Source organism: Ursus americanus, chromosome 4 (genome assembly GCF_024610735.1).
Source record: "Ursus americanus isolate L20-20 chromosome 4, mUrsAme1.1.p, whole genome shotgun sequence".
Taxonomy (NCBI): domain Eukaryota; kingdom Metazoa; phylum Chordata; class Mammalia; order Carnivora; family Ursidae; genus Ursus; species Ursus americanus.
In genome coordinates, this window is record NC_142130.1 from 43,518,416 (window position 1) to 43,541,616 (window position 23,201).

General features: G+C 48.6%; 1 protein-coding gene across 4 annotated transcripts in view; it reads right to left on the minus strand.

Moving 5' to 3' along the window:
- BOC (BOC cell adhesion associated, oncogene regulated) overlaps window positions 1-19,761 on the minus strand; it is a 69,724-nt gene extending 49,963 nt beyond the window's left edge. For 3 of the 4 annotated variants that reach the window (XM_045785175.2, XM_087861616.1, XM_045785173.2), the window contains exons 1-2: window positions 19,276-19,761; window positions 15,200-15,291 (exon numbers count right to left, since the gene is read on the minus strand). The gene's annotated coding sequence lies outside the window, so the exon portion shown is untranslated. Of the gene's footprint in view, window positions 1-15,199; window positions 15,292-18,832; window positions 18,930-19,275 lie in introns of those variants that run through there. The other variant, XM_045785174.2, reaches the window with a different exon arrangement.
- Window positions 19,762-23,201: the final 3,440 nt, after the last annotated feature.

Genomic DNA, 23,201 nt, shown 5'->3' on the forward strand with positions numbered 1-23,201 from the left:
TAGGGTTACTTTTAGGAATACTTTCATTAGTCTGATCATTGTTGCAGATTTATGCCTAGTATTTCAACAAAAGAGGGTTAAGAATAGGAAGTATCTCAGGCACCAGACACGCCCACCTGCGCTCTCTGGGCCTGTGCATTCACAACCTCTAAGATAGACCTGCATCCACACACGTGTGCGTGCACGTGGGCTCACACAGCCAGCATCGCCAGCTCCAGCTGGTAAGTATGCTTTAGAACCATGACAGTTTACTTTCTTTCCCATCTGACCTCATGCAAACCCACTGTCTTCACCACCTCCCTGACCCCCAAATATACACATTGAGTCCGCAGCCCACCCCTGCTCTTTCTCGATTACAAAGCTCTTTTAAACCACCTAAAACTTAAAATAAATACCAATTTGGAGACCTGAAGCATGCTCCAGTCCATCAGTCTGTCAGTCCCTGCCTTCTGCTGGAAGCCCCCGACCCCACCTCCCGTCAGTTCTCCCCAACTTGTAAAGCACAGTGGCCTTGGTGCAGGCCTGGCACACGCAGAGAAAACAAACACATGGAGTCTTGCCAGCTGGGTCAGGCACCACTATTTACAGCAGGAGCAAAGCATGGGGAATTGGAGAAGCTTGGGGAAGGGTCAGGAACAGCGGGGGTGGGGATCGTTCTGGCCTGCATTCACCGGCTCCAACAGCTGCAGAGAGGATCCCCTGCAGAAACACTGCCACTCCCAGGTGCAAGCCATCCTGGTAGGATTCCTACCATCCTAGCGCGGGAGGGAAACAGTTTCTCCCAGGGCAGACAGCCTGCTAGCTTGCTTATTCTCGTACCCCCAGCAGCGACCGCAGTGCTCAGCACACAGTAGGAGCGTGATAAGCATTTGCTGAGTAAAGGAAGGCATGAGCTCTTTTCTTCCTGCCTACCCCACAAGATTACACCACAGAAGGCAGAGGGAAATGGGTGGAGGAGAGCTTAGCGAGGAATGCCTAAAACGGCACTTCTAAAAATCTACTGGATGTAAAAATGCGATGGCAAAATAATTTAGAGAAATGCTATGTTAAGAAAAACTAATTAGGTTTCTTTACTACAGGCCTTTTCAGAGCCTTTAATATGGTGTTATGCACCGTGAATCACCAAGAGGAGGGTAAGAGTATGCACTGAAGTCTGAACTTACTTAACCACAGGCCTGGACTTACGTGACCACAGGCCTGGTCTTATTTGACCACACTACTCTTTTTTCTCAGAGTACCATTAGTGAGGAGAATTTCATCAAATACACTTTGGGAAATGTTGGCCTAAGAGGTTCCTGGAGAATATCCAGCAACTTGTAAAACAGCATGATTCCATTTTTGTTATTTAAAAAACTGCATATGATATGTGGTGTATAGTTTTTCGGAGGTCACGAAACACTTAAATGTTAACATCATTTATCTCTGAAGATTAGGGGATTTGTACTTTTTGCATTAAATGCTTCAGAAGTATTCAAAGTGGTTAGCTACACAGTTATCACTTTTGTAATTAAAAAGACAAATTTGAAAAAAAAAAAACAAAAGCTGCCTCCAAACAGTATGTCATCACTGGTATTTTATCTTTCCATAGGCCTGAGGACTTCATTCCCCAACAACCCGCTGGGCCATAAAAAGGCTGCTCTTTGCCCCATTTTCATCTCCGAAGAGGTATCTGTGTCCATTCTCTAACATTCAACAACTTTGGCTTATAAGGAACCTCCTCTAATTCCAGGATCTGCTGCTTCCATACAATATGGACAAGTGTTATGGAAAAAAATGTAAACACATTTAATATTCTGTTAACCTTTACAAATCTGAAATTACTTTGTTTAGTAAATTGTATAAAGTATCCATCAAGAAGTTAGTTTGCTGAAATTATCATGTTGGCCATATTAACATTTAAAGACTGCCTTTTTTCCTCCTAAATTACAAATTTCCTAATTTAACTGATTTGTAAATGTAATTAAAAGTCATCAAGATTTAATAAATATAATATACCAGGTTTTGTTGCGATATGGGATTAAGGCAGATCTTTAGAATTAGAAGAAACCATCAATCTTAGTATAAATCAAAGAAAAGTACTTGACCATTTGTTGAGACAATATACCTGAAATACCTTGTCTAACCTCTAAGCAACTCTATGAAGTAGGTGGTATTGTCATTCCCATTTTACAGATACAGCAATTGAGGCTCAGAGAGATTAACCATCTTGCTCAAGAAAAATTTCAAAGCCACGGCTTTTCTGCTTCCCCTGACTTTGGTCTTGATGTCCTTGGTCACTCCAACCAGATAGACAATGAGCTGTTTTCCGAAGAAGGAACTGTGAAAGGCTGTAAAAAACCAAAGTCAGTCTGAGTTGGAGTCATGCACTGGCTACTATGTTTTGGGAGGGACTGGTTTGGCAGATCCCACAATGCACTCTGCACTCAACTCCTCAAGATGTGTCGTCCCCAACCCCACTCAGAGTCAGTCCTGAGGTCTGAGTGCCCAAATTCCATTCAAAAGTTGGCAGCAGTGGTTTGAGTCTGGATCCAAGTTATATGCACCAGCATGTAGCAAGAGACAATAAAATTCTTCCACTTCTTAATCCGGCCTCTCTCATCTTCCTTCTGTTCTTACACAAGCATTAGATTGAAGGTTGCCAACACCGGCCGCACAGGAGAATCATCTGGGGACACTAAAACCCACCAGCGCCTGGGCAGCACCTCAGACAAATAGAAGCCCCACTCTGGAGGCGGCGCCAAGGCATCAGAATTTCAAAACTCTTCCCTGGAAACTGTAACACACAGCCAAGGTTGGCAACCACTGGGTGTCCCTGCCATGGATCTGGGGGCCATTCTGATTAAGAATGTCTATCAGAAATGCCTTGGTTACATTGGATGCCCTGGCTGGAATTGAGAATTTTGTATAAAAATGTTCCTGACTAAATTATTTTAAGGAAATTCTTCTAATTTTTAAAGCTAAAAACTTTTTTTCAATTCCAAAAACTGAATATCTTAATACATTTTAGAGAATAAAACATTTTCTTAAAGCTTCTCTCACATTTCCTCAGGTATTTTCTGGACTTTCCGATTCTAATTTTCTCCTCTTCACACAGAAATAAAAACCCAAGGAGAGGGCACCATTGCAAAGAGCGCCTACTTTTGGGGCCAAGATGACCTCTACCCTAGAAAAGGAGATTCAAACAGGTCCTGGGGCCACAGTAACCCTTGCCAGATGGGGACCATCACCGCTAGTTCTGGGGCCCGGGAGGTCAGCAGAAGACTGGAAGTTCTTCAAGCACATGCACGTTTTAGTGGTTGCACATCAAAACCTGAAGTGGCAGCCCTGCGTCCCTTAACAAAGGCAGAGCAGTCTCTAGGGGCTCAGAGAACACCCAGAAGTGGGACACGTATTGACCATCGACCGGCCAAGGCTCCCAGAGCCGCTTAACACCACACTGGACCAGAGGGCTTCGGCTCCACGGGAACTGTCTTTTCGATGTCCCAAAGGGTTAACAGCTTAGCTTCTGGCTTCAGGCCTTGCCCAGAGAGGTCCTTTTTCAGTTTGGTCTCTACCAGGGGAGGAGACAGCTCCCCACCCTGCCTTAGAGACCGGGTCCCCCACCCCTCCCCCTCCCCCTCCCCGGCCCGCCCACTCCAGGAATGAAGCTGCTGCTGCCCAACATATACCCAGACTGGTTTCATCTCCTTCCAAATCCATTTTGTGTCTTAACTTCTGCCAAGAACAAAAATTAAAACACTAACACACACATCATGCCTGTATGGGAGGGGAGGACAGGGCTGGAAGTTTAAACTGAAAAAGACCAGGCAGGGAGTGGGTGGGGCAGGTCACTGATGAAAGTCCGGGCTTGGAGAGTTGGCTCGGGTCTGTTGTGGGCCTTGGCCCACCGGGCCTGCGGCCTCTGCTCGCTACACCCAGGGTTGGATCTGAGGGGGGGGTTGTTTGCAGCACCCACCCTCACGTTCCTCCGACACCCCAGTTCATATCCTCTAACGTCCCCAGCCCTGCCCAGAGGGGCACAGCGCCTCGGAGCTGCCCAGCGCTGGAAAGGCTGGAAGTGGACTCCCTCCGCCACACTCGAAGGAGCCCTGTTCTTTGCCAACGCCACAGTGAATAAAATAGCACTTGGAATGACACGCGGGCCCGGTGGTGCAGGCGGCGTGTGGGTTGTCTGTGGCCACCCAGAGAAACGGGTCTGGGGCTGGAGCCTCATTCTCAGAGCCTGCTCAGCCACACCCACAGCCTGCAGCCTCCAGAGTCTGGGGGCCAGGCAGAGAGCAGCCCCCGTCCCCCTCTCTCCTGTTCTCCCAGGCTGCCACACTCTTCTTTCCTTCTTTCTAGGCAAAAGCAGGAGCCCCTTCACTCTAGAATGATGAAAGCTAACCTTTCACACACTCAGGGTCCCCCAGAGTTCAGATAATCACCCCCTACCCAACTCTGAATCCCACCATCGACCTACTTCGGGGGAACTGCTCCCCAAATGGTGAAGTAAGCACTCACGTGACTCGCACCTATCCAGATGGAACCCACCCTGTCCCATGGAATCGCTTGCCTTGCAAGTCAACCAACGCTTATTGAACACCCCTTCAATACCAGGTCTTCAGAATCCAAAGACAAAGTTCAAGCTTTCTCCAAGAGCTCAGCATCTGGTAGGGGGAAACACAGAAACACCTAGGAGCACCATGGAACAACTGGATATCAACCCTGAGTGCCCCAGGCTGGTGTTCTTTCCTTTTTATGCCACTGAGGAGGCGGGGAGATGGGATCACACACGTCTTTTGGAAAGAGCAACCTTATGGCATCCATCCTTGTCCCATCTGGCACACAGATAGTAATGAAAACAAACCAATATTAAAAAACAAAACAAAACAAAAAACCCTTTGTCCTGATAACTGTTGAATCTGGGTGATGGGTAGATGGGGTTCATGATACTATTCTTTCTGTTTCTCTGTGTTAGAGTTTTTAAATAAACAAATAATAATAAAACTTGTTTTTTTTTCAAAGGATAACTAGAACATCTCAAACCTTCCCAATCCCACACTAACTTCCAGGAAACACCCCACCGCCACCCACCCCCCCTACCTACCTACCCAATGTTCTCTCAGTCAAGTGAAACAGCATTTTGAAAAGCAGGTTTCACTGAGCGCCGAGGTTCTGATGGGGAAGGGGTGTTCTCTTTGACCTTGAAAGGCTCCCCGGTATTGCGCCAAAGAGGCAGCCCCATCTCTGAAAGGGGACTCCATAGCCAGAGGAGACCTACAGAGCCTATCCCCCTAGCCCTCTGGTGCAGGGACCCAGAGCTAGTTGGCTGCACCCCATGCCCTCTGTTTCCTTTCTGGGGTTTCTCTGTCCGGGATGGGCCTTCCTCAGGACCCTGAGCATACCTCACCAACAACACGCCCCCAACTTCTCTGGCTGCAGAACTAACCAAGTGCAGAGGCCTTGAGGCCCAGGTGAAAGACCATCAAGAAAACTGGCTTGGACTTCTGAATCTACCACTTTTCTCTGGGCCTCCATGTCTCTACAATAGAATTCCCAACATACCATAATCGACAAGACTCTTTTTAAATAGCCAAATGCTCCAAGAATACTGGCTTAGGAAAGAATTCTAAGTCGGCAGTTTGTCTCAAACCGAAGTAATAATGATGACGAAGGCGCTAATGGCGAGCACCTAGCACCTGCCCAGACCAAGCCCTTCTCTAAGGAGAGAACGTGATGATGCGATTTGAAGTAAAATAACCTCTCGTTTGGATTTCAGAGATATTCATAATCCAGGCCAGAAGCGTCTTGTGGGCAGTAGGCACAGAGCTCAATAATCTGTTGACTGATTGACTGAAAGGCCACTAGTTGATGGTTTTGAACACATCTGGGGGCCTATGCCATAGTGACTCAAGAGAGGCAGTCTGCGGGCATCCTGAGTCTCAAAGGGTGGCATTCTTCACACTAGAGACACAGGTCAGAACCCCCACCTTCGGCAGGGAAACACACCCCATCTTGGCTGAGATGCAAAGAAACAGGTCTCTCTGCCTTTCCCCCCCTGCAGACCAAGGGTGTTAGTACTGGCATTTGTGTTAATTTCCGGTGTGGGGAAAATTAGTTCTGCCTGTCAAAGGAGTCCATCTTAATTGGGCACACTGTTCCTCTTCACTTTCTGACTCTGAAAGCGCATAGACCTTAGTTAATAAGGAGCTTCCCTGTTCCGCTACCATGGAGGCTGGCTTTTTCTAAAGAGGGGAGTAGAGTGGCAGTGGGTGAAATTGGGACCCCCTGCCCTGATTCCTGTATATTGTTCTGGAAAGTACTAGATAAGATCCAGACTGCACCAGAGACTTCCTTCCACCAACACCTGCTGAAGCTCCCCAGGTCAAGCAAGGCCTGTGCCTCCCTGAGCATCCCGTACTAACAGACAACCACCTCTTGGGAGTTCCTGGCATGATCCCCACAGGATGCCATTCTCTACGCTAAAGGTGATTTTTTAAAAAATGCATTGCATTTATAAATTTATATTTTAGTAACTATAAAGGCTATTTATAAAATCAGCCTTACTGAGATTTCTTCCACACACAAATCAGGAGAAAAAAAAAAACCCAAATGTTTTGTCAGATCATGTATTTATCTCTTGGTTCAGGAAAAGTGCCCCTGCTCCTAGGCACACTCTGCCTGGCATGTACCTACAGGAGCTGGCCTGGGATTCTCTCTCAGGACACTCACTATACCTCCTGTGGGGACAGAATGTTAGAAGGGAGACGGGTGAAGGCTGGATTTGGTAAGGATCATAGGGCCCACACTCACTTGGTTCAGCAGTTTTCTGTTGTCCGCCTCTTTGGGCAAACCGAGGCAAGGGCCAAGGCTTGTGTTGAGGGTCAGTAATCACTGTCACAGCCTCCTTGGCTCTAAAATCAGACTCGGGAAGACAGGGGGCCTGGAGGCTACACCCTGACTCCATAACTAACCATAAAGTCAAGGACAATTTGCCTGTAGAGGGTCCTCTGAAGAGCTTGAAGAACTTTAAACACTCTGTTGCAATAGTGCTGACCATGTTAGTGGCAAACCTGGGACAGGCCACTATTCGTCTCCACTTGCACCGGGGACAACTAGGCAGAGCCAATGTATGGTGACCTGGGGCCCTTTAGTGAGTCACTGATCAGGATATAGCTCGGATTGTGGACTGGGGGAAGAAGGAAAACCAGAGGACGAAGCGGTATGGACTTGGACCATCAGCATGGAACTTCCACAGTCCAAAAGCTGACTTTCCAAAGGGGCCAGAGAGTCTTCTTTCTCCTTCACACTGAACTCTGTCACACCTGGCTGGTGTCCTTCAGAGTCAGGAAGGTACCAGCTGGCCTCAGCTCTGTGTTGACTCCAGACAGGAAGCAATGGAACCTACGGTCTAAATTTCAGTCCCTGTTCCCCAGGATTGTAACTCTCTGCACCTCATACACCCACTTTCCTCAGCCCCTGGAACTTCACAGCCTGGTTCAACCAGATGACCCACAGGACCCCATTCACATGCACCTTCCTTCCCTTAGCTCGGGGTCTAGATTTAAGGAACTCCCTCATTCTCCTTCCCTTTGAACATCCATCATCATCACTTACTCCCCCAGAGATTCTCCCTGTTTGGAGTGACTGGTGAGTGCAGGGAATACTGAGGTTCCTGCCTCCAACTCCCAAGGAATCCTGGCTTACAAGGCTGACTCAGGAAAGAAGCCCTTCAGGGCAGGAAAAAATGTTCTCAGTCTCTCTGCTCCCTATCGGTCTTCCTCCCAAATGCCCACAAAACAGGCCTCGGTGCTCACTCTCAGGGCTCAGCACAGACGCCACTGGGACCAGGACAGGGCTGACAACAGTGACTTCAGAGGCTGGGGGACATGTGGCCAGCCAGCAGATATGGGTGTGAAGGAGGGCTGCCTGCCTGGGGGAAGCTCACTTCCCCACCCTCCTCCCCGGCTCCAAAGCAAGTAAAACAAACTACTGAGGAGGAAGACAAACAAGCCCCATGTGCTCCTCCTGGCTCTAGTTAGGAATGGGATGGGAAGGTCTGCACAGCTGATGCTTCCAGATGTGGAACCGAAACACAGGCAGCTCCTCACAGTCTACCAGCCTGGGCTAAACTCCGGTAGCACCAGGGCCAGGCACGTTCACTGGGAGACGATGAAGGAATGGGACTCGCGGGCTCTGGTCAAGTGGGTCTCAGCACAGGGCTCTTATTCCAGACGAACATGTGCATGTGGGGGAGGGGATAGGGGAAAGGGACAGAAGGCCGTGTTTAAAACTGGAAGAGACTGCCAAGTAAAAGAAGCCAACCTGGAAACACTATAGACTGTGTGATTCCAAGTGTAGGACAGTCGGGAAAAGACAAAACTACGAAGACAATAAAACGAGCAACGGTTACCAGGGATTGGGGGAGGGAAAGAGAGAGGGCCTAATAAGTGGAGCACAGGGGATTTTTAAGCAGAGAAACAATTATTCTGTATGATACTGCAATGCTGAATAGTTGTTATGATGCATTTGTCAAAGCCCACAGCATGTATAATACAAATAGTCAATGTAAAGCATGCACTTTAGTTAGTAACAATGTATCGATATGGGCTTATCAACCGCACAACTGTTAACAAATGTGCTGCACCAACATCCAAATAATAAGGGAGAACAGGCCTGGGGTGAGGGGTATGTGGCAACTCTATATTTTTTACTTAATTTTTTTCTTTTCTGTAAACTTCAAATTGCAAGAAAAAAGCTATTCATTTTTAAGAGTTTAAAAAAAAACAAACAAAGCTGAAGGAGGAAGCTCAGGCCTTCAGCTCCCTGAAATGCCGGAGATGTTGGGTAGTACCATTTCTCAGGCACATTTGTTGTCAGCACAAGACCTCCTGGGATCTTTATCCCTATTTTTATTCTTCCTCAGCTTCTAAATCTAGAAGCAAGTCTGAGTGACTGAGATGCAACTGGAAATCAGATCTGTCCCCCTCTGGGCGGACATCCAATCGTGCTGTCCCTGTACGTAGCTGTCAGCTCTCCAGCAGCAGAGACCATCTCTGTGGCCTGCGTGCCCAGCATGGGGCCTGACCCCCCAGGCCCTCATGTGTGCGGGGAGCTGAACTATTCTCGAACGTGTCACGTTCCTCATGTCCCCGTCCTGTGGGTCCAAACGCGATTCAACAGAGCTCCAATTCAACTCAGGTCACTGTGATACCGGAAGGGAGCAGCAAAATGGATTGTCTGGGCACACCTAGGAAATTCCAGGTGAACAACTAGACTGTGGGACTCAGTGGAATGAGAGAAGGCGCTGGGCTTCTCTGCCTCTCCTAGCCAGGCTTAGCACAGTGTGGGCATAAAGCAGACGCTCCACAAATTCCTCTGAAGCGACCGATGGGGAAGGGCCAGAGGAGGCATCCGTTCTTACGCTCCCCTTACAGGTGGAACAATGAGCACACCCATGCACCATCCTGAAGTCAGTCACCTTGAGGAAGAAAGAACTGGGCTGTTTCTGTCGTGGCCAAGCACACAGCTCCCTGGCAATTCTGAAACACACACTCAAATATTATTAGAATTCTCTGCACCACTCTCCCACATACTCCCATATACATATACCCAGAATGCATTTTTCTTCTATAAATCCATATGTAATTATTTGATTTTAAAACTCATATTACACCTCTTTTGAAATTCAGACAAGCCCTGCAGACTAGTGAGGGGAAAAAACTGAACACCAGTTACGTATCAGAGTCTAATCCAAGCACAGGAATGACAGTGAGGGAAAAAAAGTCCCTGGTCTCATGGATCTTTCATTCTGGAGGAGAAGTAGGCAGTAAGCAACTGGACAAATAGATACCTGTCAGCAGGTGATAACTCTGAGGGAAAATAAATTGGGCTGAAGGGCGAGAGAAGGATGAATTAATAAGCTAGGTTCTGGTTAGTTGCGGAAGGCAAAGAAGTTGCTCAGCGAGATGGAGGGGCAGCAAGGAGGCCGGGTGGTGGTGGGGTGGGGGGAGGTGAGGGCAGAGCTACAGGGGGTGGGGCTGAGGGCACTGAAGGCTTTAGAATTTTCTCTGAATTAAACAGGACCCCCTGGAGAGTTCTGAGCAGAGAAGTGACCTCCTCTGGCTTCTCTGTTGGAAGCTGAAACTGACTTCTCAATGTGGACGGACTGAGGGGCAGGGAGGTCAGGGGAGTGGGGGTGGAAGCGGGCAGAACCCTGAGGAAGCTACTGCAAGAGTCCCATAGTCCCACAGTCCGACAGTCTGGGTAAGAAGTGGAGGAAGACCAGGGTGGTAAGAAGTTGCAGGATTCTAGATATATTTTAAAGGTAAAGCCAATATTATTTGTCCATTTAAAGTGGAGTGTGAGAGAAAGAACAGAGCTGAAGATGACGCCAAGGTTTTCGGCCTCGCAGGCAGAATGGAAGATGCTGAACTGGGAAGAAGCAGAGGAGGAGGCTGGGTGGGAATTCTCTTCCTACTGCCCAGGTCTGAGGACACATCAGGGTGCGCTGGGCAGGGCTTTGTCTCACTGTGGGCTCCTCTCTGTCCCCATCTGCTCACTCCTTTATCCCTGTAGAGCCTTGAGCAGTGAGGGTTCCATTGGCACTGTCTACCCCTAGTCCTCCTTCCAGCTGCCCAATCCATCAGTCACCCTCACTTCCCGCTGTTCCTCTTTCCCCTCCTTTCCTCCCAACAGCTGCCTTCTACTGAATGCTCACGACGTGCTTCATAAATGCATTATATGCCATTTCTTGCTTCTCTTTATAACAACCTTAAGAAATTGGGATTTCAGAGTCTAGGTAACTAGCCCAGGGTCATATACCTAGCAACTAGCAAGGCCAGGATGCAAATCCAGGCCGTTCTGGTTCCAAAGCCCACACTTAACCAGGACGCCACACAATCTCCAACCCGCAAGTGGCCCTGGAAATATGGCTTCCTCCTGAACCACCTTCTAGTAAGTTTCGCTCCAGACACTCCCCCAGACTCCTCTGTTCTTCCTGCCTCGGGGAGAATGTTAACCGGGATCCCCCTGTCATGAGGTCTTTTCCTCTCTCAACTCTCACCAGACCCTGAGACCCCCTCACTGCCTCTTCCTGCAAGAGGGAGAAAGAGCCCGTCCGGAGCTCGGGAAGGGTTTCTGGCAGAAGGACGAACTGCCTCTAGTCCAGGCGTCTGCCCTCGGAAAACAGAGACACAACCACAGAAGCAGCTGCAGCCCATATGGCCACGCTCCGACCTCTGGCCAGCTCCCTAGCAGGTCTTGTCTCCTAACTCAGCCTGGGCGAGCACGGATGCGGGAGGACTTGGGCTTCTGAGGACAGCAGAAACATTCCGAATCAAAAGCGTTCTCTTGTGCTATCTCTCTGCATCCTAATGGTGCTCTGAACGGCAGCTTTGTGGCGATAGGGAAATAAAGGCTCAGAGAGTTTCTGTGACACTCTCAGTTACCCAGCTAGTTGGCCACATAATTGTTTCTTAAACCCAAATGTCCTGTGTCATTCCTTGCTGCAAAGCAGCACCCCCGGGCTTCAGGCTGTCCACGCTTATTAAAGAGAAACCAGGAACTAAGGGCAGCTAGGAGTCCTCCACAGCGAAGTCTCCAGCACTGCCCTCAGCCAGGAGGGAGAGGTCTGTTCCGCTCTCCTGCAGGTAACTGCCTGTAGAATTCTTCCTGCCGGCTGTCCTGGGAGTATTCGCCTGCGAGGTACCATCTCCCGTCAGTTACCTGTCTGTCAAAGCTCCTAGCTCCTTCCCCAGGCTATTTTTCTGTGCAAGCTGCCACATCTCCTGACCAGGAAAAGTATCTGCTGGGCCAAGCACCTTCTCCCCCTCTCCCCACAGAGGGCACAGAAGGCCTGCTTGATCAGACTTGCAGAAACCTGAGGAGCAAGAGTATTCAGCCGGCATCTATAGGGGACGCAGAGACTCAGACAGCCGATTCAGATGATGTGGGGGGGGGGGGATGGGAGAAGCAAGAGACGTGTTCTGAGATGAGGCCCAGGTGGACGAGGCTTTCAGAGCTGTCTACTAAGTCTGACACAAGCTGTGCCACAAAGCCTGGCTTCCCTTTTGCTGCCGCCGGTCAAAACCTTCCAGCTGTGGCCCCCGTTTTCGGTTCCGGTCTCTTAAGGCAAGTCTCATAAAGGCCCCCACCAGCTCCTTACACTTGTTAGTGGCAGAAGAAACAGTCCTCCCCACCACTACTCCCCCCCAGCTGAGAGGACTCTTCTTAGCGGGAGAGATTGTCTGGACATTTTTTTTCCTGCAAAGCCTGAGTTTTGGAGTCAGCACTCTTTCGATGAAATCTTGGCTCTGCCACTTACCAGCTGTGAGCGCAGAACAAGTCACTACACCTCTTTAAGCTTTGGCCCCTTATCTGCAGAACAAGACCATACTGCCCGTCTCCACAGGACTGTGGAGGGGAGCGTGGGGGGTGCAGGGGTAATACCTGCAGGCTTAGCACAGGGCCCGGCACACAGTCTGCGCTCATTAGATGGCACCTATCATTCTGCACAGCACAACACCGGAGGGACGGAGGAGGCAGGCGGGGTTGCCTCCTCGGCTCCGGGCTTTCCGGACCTCAGCCTGCCCTCCAGGTCCACAGCTGATTCCCAGTGATGGGGTGAGAACAGTAATTCTCCCGTCCCATGATGAAGGGTGGCTGCCGCCCTTGTGTGCTCACCCTCTTGAGGGAGCCTTGCCATATAAATGCAAGGCTCTGTCTATAAAATCAGGGGAACAAAAATGAACCCCTTCACAATACTGCCCTCAGCAACCTGTTCCATTTTTTTTTTTCACCAGTGCTCAAGACCTTTGTGGCGTTTCAATGACTGGGGATTGGCTGCCAACCTTCTTGTTCCCCTTTGGGCAGGAGAGCTGAGCTTCCCCACCCCCCTCATTGTCAAAGACCACCCAGTGAAACTTGCTGGCAAGCTGCCACAGTCCAGACAGGCGAGAGCTGGGCCTAACCACCCAGCCTCCATCTCTGCAACACAAGGCTAGAGAATGAAAAGCACCTGACCGTGGGGCTTTCACCTGGAGCGGATGCAGCCTTCACGATGGCAGACCACCAGTGGTGTCAAGGGAGGGTTGCAGGTGATGGCTTGAAAGGCCTGTACATTGGAAGAGTCATTAGCATCTAACTCTTGGCTATAACACAGATTTTTATATAACTTGTTCACTACAAAACATCCATTCATAATGACAGAGGTAAAGAGCCATGAATTTCCATTGCTTTATGTCATCTCACTGTGCTGACTGCATTATGAAATCCCCCTCACGTGGACACAGGGACATAAAAAGGAAGAGCTAGCATAACACCACCGTGGGATGATAGTCAGTAGAGAGCAGAAAGAGTCAAGTGGCAGGGATGATCTGTGAAATAATTAAGAGCAGTCTCTGCTTTCAGAGAAAAGTAATAAAGCCAGAACCCCCCAATTTTCCTCTCCAATTAACTGTGACCCATACCTAATAAACCTGCTGTGATTGTAATGTTAGGTAAACTCAGACTAGTAAAGGCACCTGGCTGGGACTCGTCTGGAAAAATATTGGCAGGGCCAGGGGAGGTGGGGGAGCACTCTATTCCAGAGTCCAATTTCAGCCCTGCCAGAGGGGGGGCTCCAAGGTGAGCCGGCTCCACAGGCCCTCTTCCTCTTACCTGTACTCCCAGCCCGTACGACAATTACCTCTCGGCAGCCAAGGAGGTTCCTGGGAAAGTGGAGAGCCCGGCGACTTTTATCTGTCCCTACAATAAATGTCCCCTCACTGGCTATTCTGGAAAGGATTTCAGAGTTAGCAAACCCGGTGCACACAGGAGCACAAAGGGCAAATGAAACTGACAGGTAAAAAACTGAATTCAGGCATGTTGTTTCTAAAATTCTCAGCTGAAATCTGACATGGATGAGAAAGAAAAAAGAAAAAAATCACACATCCCTCCCCGCCCAACGCCGACAGCTATTCAGTAACTGGTTTTTGAACCCTGTCTAAGACTCAGATTTCTGAGATTCTGTATTCAATGCAGAACTTCCAGTTTTGACTTTCCTAAAATTAACAAAAGTACTCTGAACCTACAATCTCCTGTCTCAAGAATACTTGAGCCTATCGTCTGCTGAAGAAAAGGAGGTTTTCAGGGAGAAAATAATGAACACATACAGGCAGAGGTCAAAGAACAGTTCGGTCCTGCCAGTCCCACCTCTGCCCTTAAGACTTAGTCTGAGATACCGACTCTCCTCCCTCAAAAGCCTTTCTTAACTGACCTCGTCCAACACTACAGTTTCTATTGCAGTGCTCCTCTCCCTTCGGTGATGGGATTCTGGATGCCGTGGGCTCTGGTATTGATCCCAGGCTCACAGCAAGTACGCAATAAAAGCTTGTTGAAAGGATCAAGGCTCCAGCCGACACATACATCATCACCCTCATCTTGTCCAGTGCTGTCCAAACTCATTCTAGAGAAGAATAAACATTCCTTTGCCATACTTTCTGCTGGTCAGCTCCTTTTGAGTTATTTTCTTTATTCAACCCTACTTACCCTGGCCATAGTATGCACTTTCCTGTTACCTACCAGGAGAACTAGTTGAGACTTTCCTCAACATTTTCTCTGGCAACCAAATGAGGTTGACTGTGTATTATTGGCTCTGATCTTTCTCCTATGATTTCCTCTTACTGCCCAATAATCCTGTCCCAAACATCAAAGGCCTTTGAAGATAAGGCCAAATTCACCATTAGGAAAGGAGAAATTATTTCCTAACTTTATTTCAAAAGTCGGGATGACACAGAATCCCTCTGGGTTCTGTGAGATAAACACTGCCCAGCATAGCGGATCACAAGCATTCGCTATAATACCACTGACAGAGACATAAACACAGGGCTTTCCTCACCCAGACCTAAGCAGGGCTTTTCTACAGCAGCCTCGGACTCCAAATCCCACAGAAAACGGTTTGTATCCAACATGTTGAACAGATTTGCCTCAAGGAAAGGAGGGTTCAAACAGCCACCCCAGGGGAAAGAGGTCACCACTGACTCTGACTAAAGTGTCTGAACTGAACTGGAACCAATCCGTCTGGTCCAGATTCCACTCAGAGCCAGACCCTTCTAATGCTAAACGATTAGAAACACTCTGTCCTCAAGAGGCAACACAAAACATGAAAAAAACCCAAAAAACAAAAAAAACGACTGACCCAATAGGCCAGAGGTATTAGACTGTGGGCGGAAAACCTCACCTGCTGCTTCTACTTCATTGCTGCTACCCTCAGACGGCGTGAGTGTTGACAAGACTTCATGGGTCATGGGTTCCAGGAAGTTTGTGCTGGGGCTGGGGAAAAAGAGAAGTGTCTTATCTTTTGAACAACAAAATAAACAGTTCCAAAGTACTGGCTTTTTATAAGGTACATTGCTATAAACCATAGTAATTCCTTATTAATACGTTTTATAAATAAGAAAACAGAAAAAGCAGTTTTTCAAGATCCTGGGCTTCCTTAAATCTCCAGTTACCTGGTCCATTGTAAAAATGAAATGAACCATGGATTAAGGACAACGATTACACTGAATCTTAAAAAACCAGTACCTTTGCAACGAGCAGCCCATTTTCATCAACATTCACCAAATCTCTCTCAAGAACACATCATTAGTGGGTCTCACGCAAAGTAAGGTGGGCTTACAGGAAAGGGGTTTGGGGTGTTAAGGCAGCAAGCAAGGAATGAACCCGGCAAAAATCAAGGGTCAGCACTAGATAGGTTTGGGCTGGAGCAGAAGGCTCCTACTAAAGTAATATTATCATGAGGTGAGACAGAGCCGCATGTGAGAGGGCTAGGAAATGTGGGTTGTAAACTTAGACTGTTTTGAAGCCGGGTGGTGACTTGTTTATGGGATTGATGGAAGATGGGTGGTGTAGTGATGGATAGCCAGTGGGGAGTCTAGCCATGTGTCAGCAACAATTGTCAAGGGCATGAAGAAGCACGGTGGTAGCAGGCATGGAAAAAATGGTCTAGATAGAAGAAGAAAAGGAGGGGCAGGAATGATGAGGCAAGCTTGGAGAGGGAGGCTAACACAATGGCAGTGGAGATACGAGGATTGATGAGTTAGTTCGGTGATTTGAGTCAGTGTGAATGGAGCCCTCAGAAGAGCCAGGCTTCAAGGCAGTGCCCTAATCCCCACCGCAGTGCCACTTGAGATGAGCCTCTCAAGCTTACCTCCTGCCTTCCTCCTCCCCTTCTCTACCCATACCAACCCTGAGGGCTCAAAGGGGCAAAAGCCCTATTTAGGGAGGCTTTTTGTAAACATTGATTTCTAGATTAAAAACACCCACTTCCATTCCACTCCCCCCCCACCAGACCCCCAATATTTGATTCGGCCTCATAAATGATGAAAATTTTACATGTGAAGGCTCGATGTGGGAGCACTCTGAGGATTCAGGTTGTTCCCAACAATAGTGAAGTAGGTTGGACACATCTGTTTTCTGTGAGCCTTTGGACAAAAGTCTCTAGGTGCTTCACTGCTGACTACAAAAATGTCTATGCTTTTATCACAACTATGTGAGAAGTATTATGCACATGGATGAACACACAAGTTGTGTTATAATGTGGGAATGCGGGTCATTTAAAAGAACATTTTTTTAATTATTAGTAGATGTTTGTATGATAAAGAAAAATTGGGGGGGGGGTTGGTTGGAGAACCACCCTTTGACTAAGAAAGCTTATTCTCCTGGGGCAAGAAAGCTCCCAGTCCAAGGTCTGATGTACTAGAAATGTTTGCTGAATTGAAGTATGGAGATGACAAGAAGTTCTAAATGATAAAGTAAACAGATTCTTTTTAATGTAACAAATCACTTTATTTCCTCTGCCTCACCAATTTCCACTTCCTTCCCTTTTCTCTTATTTCCCAAGAAAGCAGACTCCAAATGTATATCTTTTGGTGCCAGGTTAATACTTCCTTACTCAAGAGGACAGAAAGTACTGGACATCAATTAACTGGTGCATTTGGGTCTTCTTCAGCTTCTTCCCACTTGTTTGAAAGACAAAGAGAAAACCCCTTATTCATTAACTTCATCAGTGACTTTGCTGAAGCCTGAACCCAGGCCCCTCGGGTCTCGTGGAATACTGTGACCACCAGACTCACTTCTTGCTCTTCTTGCTTAAGACCTGGGGGTCCCTGGGGAAGTCGACTGAAATATTTAAGGAGTAAACTCCCCACTCCTTCTTAGGGAATGTAAATCACAGATAAGTTGCAGAAGAGAGCTGGGAGCCCAAACACTTGAAAGAGCACTTCAAAGAAAGGAAAATCCATTTGGAGGATGGAAAGGAACACACTCTTATCACAAGTTGGCCAACCAATCTGCAGCTAAGCAGGGTCCTCTGTCCCCCACCCCTAGCTGTGGTCGGTTAAGGAACCAACCATCATGGCCTCTAGCACTCTCTGGAGTAAAGCCAATGTCTGTGTCTTGGGCAATTTCTCCTGAGGAAATGTCTCTTGTAATGTTACTCCTCTCAGATCTCTTGAAAGAGGATGAAAGGGACAGTGTCTGACATCTCAATCCTCAGATTTCACGGGAATAGACAGCCTCCAGTCTCCTGAAGAGCCAAAGAGAGAAATAAAGGGGGTGGGGGGTAGGCAGTGCCAGCAAAGTGGCACAATGAGGCAACTCTTAACTTCTCTCATTTTTACCTCTCACATAAACTCACTCTAAAACTCATCTGGCAGGAAAATCCTAACTCCACTGCTGTTTCCACCCTGCCTCTGTCCCACTGACCCCAAGGTGCTTCAAGATTACCATGGGAACCTTCTGGGTTTCAATTATGAGACCATTAAAAAGTGCCAATTATAAGACCTCAGAAACGTTCCTGGGAAACCTGTTACACACCTCAAAACGGCCAAGCTCTTGCCTCAGATGCACTTAAGTGAAGTTCAGAAAATAGGTCACCCAGATGTATAGGGGCCCCAGCCCCCACCTCAATCCAACAAGACTGTGTTATAATATTGTCCACGCTGACCAGGAGGAAATGGAGATTGATTTATTGGCTGTAACCAGAGGGATGAAAAATCCATCACAGAGCTGAGCCATGTAGGGCCCAGTTGTGGAATAAATCAAAAACACTTGCGCACTCAATAATTTTAAAAATTACATTTATTCAATGTCCAACGTTTGCAAAGTTCTGAACAACACAGAACTAGGTGACAAAGGTGAGTCGGGTACAGGGTACTTGGAGGTGGCACAAGGGCCTGAAACCAAAGTATACTTTTCACTTAATCCACTCAAAGAGGGAACCCTGAGTCAAACACTTCTCTGAACCCATCCGAACTTGCTAAGAAGGGATGGGGGAGCGGCAGAGTACCCCACCACACCCATAAAGTGCCTGTTTAGGATTGCTGGTGTGTGGTTTGGGTATTCTTAGCTCTACTGCCACATCTCTGGAAGAGCACAACCACCTTTCAAGTCACCCTGCCACTGCCACCCCATCCCCCAAACAAAACTAAACAAATCCCCAGGGCTCCTTGAAGTCCTCCAAGTCCGCTGCCCCTTACCCCTCAAAATCCTCCTAACATTTGGCGCCCCGAAAGTTAAGCAAGGCCTTCACAACTCCAGCAGAAACTCGGCCTGGGCTCCTTGCCCCTCCCGACAGCCCCTTCCCACCTGTTCTGAGGCTCATTTCCCCACCTCTCACAGTTACACAAACAAAAACCGAAGAACACGACTCCAGGAGGATGCTGTGCGCGCGAACCGACACACACTCCCTCTGGCCGCTGCCCCAACCCCACGACACCTCTGGACACCCCACTTCAGCCTCGCCCCTTGAGCCTCCCCGCCGCCGCCCCCCCTCGCTAGGGATGCTCTTCTGGGGGCTGTTGCGGTGCCTCACGTCAGTGTCTGCCTTCTCCCCCGGAGAGGCCGGCGGGTGCAGGGCGGTTCCGGGCCCCGCCGACCGCTGCGGGCTTCTCCCCGCGCCCGGAGCCGGGGCACCGTGTCAAGCTTCGGGGCAAGTTTCGGAGGCGGGCCGGGCCCTGCTTCCACCCGACAAGCTTCCGGGACCGGCCGGCCGGTCTGCGCCGCGGGGAAGCAGACGCGGCGGCGCGGGCCCGGCCGCGGCTCTCGGGCGGCGGCGGCCCCGCCACCCAGCGGCCCGCGTCGCCCCAACTTCGCCCCCGCGGGAGCCCGCGGGCCGAGCGCCCGGACCCGCTCCGGCCGTCGGCGCTCCCTCGGCTTCGCCCGGCCTGCGCCCGCCTCCCGCCCTCCCCCCACAAAATCAACCCAGAAACACAACTTTTTGTGAAAAGAAAACAAACTTTCAGCGACGTGACTCACCTCTGGTGCAGCGGCTCCTGGGAAGGGCGAGCGGGGCCCGGGGGCCGGCGCGGTGAGCGCGGAGGGAGCCACACGGCACCGCGCCGCACGGACACCCAACCCGCACAGTGACACCCAGGGACTCACAAAACCGGAGAGCGGCCGCCGCGGGAGCAACAAAGGGGCCCCGGCCCGAGCAGTTGCCGGCCGGGGAGGGAGGGCGCGTGCGGGCGCGTGCGGCTGAGGCGGGCGTGAGTGTGTGTGTGTGTGTGTGTGTAAGCGTGAGTGTGCGTGCGCGCGCGCCGCGGCTGACACCGGCGGGCCGGGGCTCAGGGTCTCTGCGGCAGGAAGCGGGGGTCGCGGCGGCGGCGGCAGCAGGAGGACAAGGCAGGGGACGCCGCGCCCAGCGCACCCGGTCCCTCCATATGGAAGAAGCTTTTTTGGATGACTGAACTCGCAAACAATTCCTTCTTTTGCTTCTCCTGCCTAGGAGCCTCCCATTACCGCGCGAGGCGGGGGAGGAGGGGGAGCAGAGGAGGCGGGGAGGAGGGGGAGGAGCAACATGGAGCAGAGAAAAAGTCTTGGAAAGGAAAGCAAGCTTGGGGGGGGGGGGGGGAACCAGTCCCCCAAACTCAGTTTTTCTCCTAACGCCCATTTTCTTTCTGTTGCGCTCTAGTCCCGCGCTCTTTCCCCCACTTCTCCTTCCCATACCAAGAGTAATGCCCTCTGCCTCTCTCCCACACCCCTGAACCCTCATTTTCTCCCTAGCTTCACCTCTCCAACGCTATCCTTCTCTTCTCTCTCCCAGTCATTTCTCCACAAGACTTTTCCTGACACCCCTCTCTCAACAGTCTTCTTCATTCTGCACACTATTGGCTAAAGCATTAAAAGCAAACTTCGTTATTAAACGTCCCCCTCCCCGAAGTGGGGCAGCGGTTGTCAAGAAAATGGTGAGGAAACCAGTCTCGGGGAAGCCCCGACGCCACCTACGCCTACCCACCCGGTGGGTTTGGGAGGGAGGGTTTGCCGCGTACTGCGATGACAGCGCCCTGCCCTGACCTCCATTCATCATCCCGGGATGGAGAAGCAGGAAAAGGATGAGAGGGGGGAGGGATGGTGTCCATAGAGAAAAGTTGGTTACCTCCGTGTGTGCGCGTGTGTTAAACCCTCCCTTTAGTGTTGGGCAGAAAACAATTCAGAGCAGCGGTTCTTAACCTTGAGCTACACCAGAACCTGCAGCAGAAGCTGCTGGGCCCCGCCCCCAGTCTTCTGATTCAGCAGGGTCTGGGTTGGGCCTGAGAATTTGCATTTCTAGTAAGTTCTCAGGTGATGATGCTGCTGACCTAGGGCCAGATTGTAAAAACACTTTTCTGGGGTATTGAGAAGTTAAACAAATACTGAGTTGCTGGCAGATTGGGTCGCCTTCTTATTCTTTAGGGATGAAAGCATAGATTGTGAAGGGTCATTCAAGTCCACATCCTTATATTGGAGCCGAGGAAACCAAGACCCTGAAAGGTTAAGGCATTTGTTCAAAGTGAACTTCAAATTTGTGCCAGAGTGGGAAGGAAGCTGCCTGGGAATTGGTCAGGAAGACCAAGAGGGGGAAATGAAGTGCTGCCTCCCCTCTGTGGCAGGACAGCTGCCCTGGGAGTCAGGAAGCCACAGTGTGACTTTGAGAAAGTCACATAACCTTAACCTCTCTGGGCCTCAATTTTGTTTTCTTTAGTTTCTCTTCCATAAAAAGGACATACTTTACACTGAGTATATGATTTTAATCACATCTGAATCAAAAGGGGCAGCATAAACTTTGTATTCAATACATTGTACTGCTTCTTTTTCCTGTATTTGGTAATTCAGGCAGCCAGTTTTTTATTGATTTATATGGTACGTTCAATAACGTGTGCCTGGATTCTTGGGCCTGTCCTTGGGGCAAAATGAAGAAAGGGATATCCATCTTCAACGAGGTGAAAAAGACAATGAACTCCCCCTTTGAACTGCTCACCTGTACTCTTTCCTCTTTTCTTCTCCAATTCCCTCCCTCCCCACTCTCCTTCTCTTGTGCTAACATTCTCCCCCAGCATTCTCCAAGACCTGCTTTTCTCCCCATATAATGACCTTGTTATCTTCCACCTTCTTATTGTCCTCCTCCCAAGGCACAATTCAGGACTACAAGGCCTGGAATCCACCCTGAATATAGAACTCTTAATTCTCAAAGGGAATAGGGCAGCAGCCTTATAATGCAATGGAACACTCCCTCTCTGCAAGCCCCAAGCAGGGTACCCAGCTGTCTGTTTTTCAGAGATGAATCCAAGTAATACCATTCCCACTGGCAATGTGGGATTCCAATGCAAACACTATGCGTGAAGTTCTTAGATCAATTCTTCTATGTTTCGATACATACTATTCATTGCTCAACATCTCAAAGATGTCCCTTACCCCTTCACATTGTCTTCTTCCTCAGACTTTCTCCTATGATTCTCCATTCTTGTCTTTGGGTCTCGCCCTGGGCTCTGAGTCAATGAGTCAGAGCACAACAGAAAACAAAGATCGTAGTCCCTACCAACACTATGTAGCCAGGATATAGACCCATGGCCTTATGCTTCCCTCCATCCCAGGCTGTTCACCTGGCTGCTCATCTTTCCCACAGAGTTTAGACAGATCACAGCTTAATTGAGAGGGTTTAATTCTGTAGCAGCATCAAGCACACTGTTGGCACCTCAGAAGTGTTTATTGTTTTTATGGCTCTTTGTATTAACATAATTATGTTTATTATTATTACTCCAGTAAGAACATTGTATCTCTGAACTCTCCCCCTTTGCCTGGAGCAATCTTTGTCTAATTCTCCCCTCCCCTCTCTGTTAGTTTCCCTATCCTAACCCTCCCCACTAGATAGATAGATAGATGATAGATAGTGCTTTCTGCTCCTTTCCCCTCTGTTCATGGTGATTTCCTTTGGCATCTTGCTTTCTTGGGGTCTTTCTGGCCTCCATCAAGAAAGCAACATTTAGTATGAAAGTGATCATCACATGTATTATGTCAGGGAGGAGAAGGCAGGGACTGGATATAGGTCTACGTAAGTCACTACATGGCTAAGGTTGTGCAGAGTGAACTGGAAGGAATCCCAGTGAGTGAAGTGACATCAACAGAGGGCTGTTCCTCCTCAGTGTGCTGCGGACACACTACCCTTTATAGCATAAACAGAGAACTGCTTCATTGTGAAGCATATCTGGAGAGGATTCTACTGAGAAAAATTGCTAAGATGTAGACAAAAAGAAATAGGGACTGGATAATTTTCCCTCTTTTAATATAAATCTGTCTTCCTGAGTATAAACTGTGTTCATTGAAGAAAATTTAGAAAATACAGAAAAGCACAAAGAGGGGGGAAATCATTTTAAATCCACTACCCAAGAATAACACTGTTAATAGAGTGAGATATTCTTCCTAGTTATTTTTCTCTCTTTTTTTTTCTCACCAATACAAATCATACTTTGTCTACACTGAGTATATGGTTCTAAGTGATCAGAACTGGAAGATATTTAAAAGGACAACATAAACAGATACCTTTATTCAATCTTTTGTACTTTTTTCTTATGCATTTGGTAATTTAAGAGGGAACCAGTTTTGTCATTGATTTATCTGTACTTTCATATTTTACAAAATTATGTTTATTGTATATCGAAGTTGTTATCCTACTTTTTAAATTTAACATTCTAATGTGATGAGATCTTCTCCGAAGTTTGACTTTAACAGCTGTGTACTATTCCATCAAATAGAGACATTGTTATTTATTCAACCATTATCCTATTGTCATAAATTTAGATTGTTTCCATTTTTATTATGATAATGCATCACAGTTAACTAAACATTTTGTCATAAATCTTTATTTACAATTCTGATTATTTCCTAAGGGTGAATTCCTATGAGTAGGAGCTTTGGATCAACAGATA